The sequence below is a fragment of the Epinephelus moara genome, chromosome 12 (genome assembly GCF_006386435.1).
Source record: "Epinephelus moara isolate mb chromosome 12, YSFRI_EMoa_1.0, whole genome shotgun sequence".
Taxonomy (NCBI): Eukaryota; Metazoa; Chordata; class Actinopteri; order Perciformes; family Serranidae; genus Epinephelus; species Epinephelus moara.
Genome location: NC_065517.1, coordinates 42,810,006 through 42,813,316, shown reverse-complemented (window position 1 = coordinate 42,813,316; position 3,311 = coordinate 42,810,006).

Genomic DNA, 3,311 nt, shown 5'->3' with positions numbered 1-3,311 from the left:
AAAAGTAACGGAAGTAACTGATGTCTTGTTTGAAAATGTACTTAAGTATTTGATTACTCAAACAGCAAACTAACGCGTTAGGTTACTCGTTACTGCCAAAAGTAATCAAAGTACTCTTATACCCAACTCTGTTTATCACAGTACATTTTATTTTGAAAGTCAATGCTGATGAAGGACGAAAAGCTAAAAAACATTTCGTACAATGCTTCAAATGTAACAGAACCCAGATCGTGGTGTTCCTCAGGGTTCAATCCTGGATCCTCTTCATCTCCTCTTTAGAACTTTATCTGTAAGAAACGATACGAGAACATGGTACAAACTGTGATGTTGTGTTCACACCAAACATAATGGGAACTGTCACGTCCTGTTATTCGCGGGAGTTTGAACTTAAGAATATTTTGTGTTGACTCACTTCATAGGTGTGGAAAACTTGCATCATATGCATGTGAAATTGTTGAATTGATAAATGAACTTACGTACATCCTCTGCATCATACGTCCCCAGAGGATCTCAATGCTGATTAGCTATTGCGACACGAATCGGTCACAGAAGTTCAGATTTTGTAGAAACGATACAACATGGTACAAACTGTGATGTTGTGTTCACACCAAACACGACAGAAATTTTCACATTGCGCTACCCGCACAAGTTTGAATGCCAGAATATTTTATGTTGACTCGCTTCATAGACACATGAAATTGCTGACTCAGATTTTTATCTCTCACAAGTAAGCATATGATGCAAAATCGCTCTGCTTGCTTCATTCACGCTGCTTTGCATCGTGTCCATTGTGCAGCCCGATGGGAATTTACATCTAATCACATTTTTACATTAACTTTACCTGTAATTCCCTCACACAAATTGTTTTATTCACACCTGGTGTGAATGCAACATAACTGTATGTGAAGATGAGTGTAACAGAACATGGTGTTCCTCAGGGTTCAATCCTGGATCCTCTTCTGTTCCTCTGTAAGACAGGATACGAGAACATGGCACAAAGTGTAACAGTATGTAAAAATGAATATGATACAAACCAGACTTTATATATTGATTGTTAAAATAAGGACGTCAGGTCTCTGACAGCCGTTGTCATGGTAACGAGCTCTACAAAATACCACAAACAGGGAAATAGACTTAAAATATGTAATTAATTCGCATAACTGCTGGTTCACGAGTTCCACCATGCAGAGCTCATGTGACAGTTAACAAAGTCAGTGAGCACGGTTACATGCGCACAATAATCAGATAACTGGGAATAATCAGGTAATGGTAATAATCCGATTTGACGCGTTTACGTGCACTTCAATAATCTGATAATCAGAAAAACCTGGTTTACATGATTCAGTCCTTCAGTTGGATTTCTCCTCAAGTACATGACATAAAACTCAGACTTCCTGTTACAGTAGGTACTCATATCCTTGAAAAACCTCGAAAAGTGTGCAAGTCATATATTTGCAGAATAAAGCACTCATCATGCTGACAGCTTATATTCTTACTGTACTGTTTGTTTTTATCATTAACAAATACATGTGAGAGCATTCTAATGTGTAGTTTATCAATGTGGAGCCAGTTTTACATACTTTGGGTAGATTCGGAGTAAAAGTACTGCAAAGAGCAATATACAAGTGTATTGTATATAAACTTGTCACACAAAGTGCATAACATATAAGTAAGATAAAATAAAAGTGACAATTTAAACACTGAGAATATAAAAATATATTATTGAAAGGAAACAAAAGCTGTCAGATTAACGTAGTGGAGTAGAAAGTACAATGTTTCCCTCTAAAATGTGGAGTGGGAGTGTAAAATAGCAAAACCTGAAAGAAACCAGATTAAAGGGTATACATGCACCGAGTAATCTGACTATTGGGGAAAAAGATAGATGTGTTTATCTGATTTCTTATAATCACATAATGGCTTTTATCTGATAAAGCCTATCGGATCATGCTGTTTACATGACCACTTGAATAATCAGGTAACTCCAGAAATCAGATACTGATCGGTTTATTAGTGTGCATGTAAACGCGCTCATTGTTGAAGAAAGTGACACCTGATGATGTCACTGTGTCACATGATCAGCGTGATCTCTGTCACCAGACTTTACTCAATAAATGTTTGATGTCGTGGAGCTGCTCTGATGTCTCTGTCTTCTGTCTGTCCCGACGCTCTGTGGTTCTCCGCAGTGATGTCACAATGATCTTATGACGCAGTGGTCATCTTCCGTCTGTACAGGCTTCATCAGACAGAGGCCCAGTGTGTGTGTGTTTCAGCTGTGTGTGGGTCACACAAAGATCCACTCAGTGAGTCACAGGACTTCCTGACCTCTGATTCGCTGACACATTAACAGGAAGCAATGAGTGTAAACACACACACACACACACACACACACAGATCCTTTATATTTAATCCTGTATCTCTGTCAATATTTTACACATTAAAGCATGTAACACCCCTTTAAGTTCACAGAGTTTCATTATTAGTTATAAAACCACATGTATTCATAAAGCAGGATTAAAACACCCAGAGTGCCGTACAATGAGATTAAATTATTAAAATAACAGAACAGCAAAATGTAAGAGAAATAACAAACCTCAAATCCTGCAGAAATAAAGGAGTAAAAAAGAAACTAAAGCTCACAACAGTCAGATGTGGCAGTAAAAATGAAAGCTAAGACAAACGTTGAGGACAATCAGCGGCCTCAGAAACATGTGACTCTGCAGCGCAGATTTAAACGTGTCCACAGAGGAGGAGCGCCTCAGTGAGGAGGGCTAACTGTTCCCAGTGGTTCAGACTGCCACCTGTTCATCTACACTTGTGTTCAAAGAACTCACATTAAATTAAAGATGGTGCCATTTACTGCAGGCTGTGTGTCCTCACAATTACAAACCCATCTGCATCATGACCGTCTCTTCTTTTCTTTGGTAAAACACTCAGTATCAATCTGTAACTAGATTATACTCTGATTCTACGAGAACTAGAAAAAACATGAATAAACTATATGAATAAAAAACTTCAATGAAATGAATAATGAGTGTGGATGCTTCTGCAGCATCACTGTTGATATTCAAATCTTTATTCTTATTATTTCAGCAACTTTTCGGTTCGTTACTCCTTCTGCATACTTTGTGCTACAGACACTGTTCCACTGCCAGAATGTTCAGCTCGTTCAGGACATGGCTGCTATGACTTTTCATACTTCTACTATTCATACTTTTTATGATATTAAAGGGATAGTGCACCCAGAAATGAAAATTCAGCCATTATCTACTCACCCATATGCCGAGGGAGGCTCAGGTGAAGTTTTAGAGTCC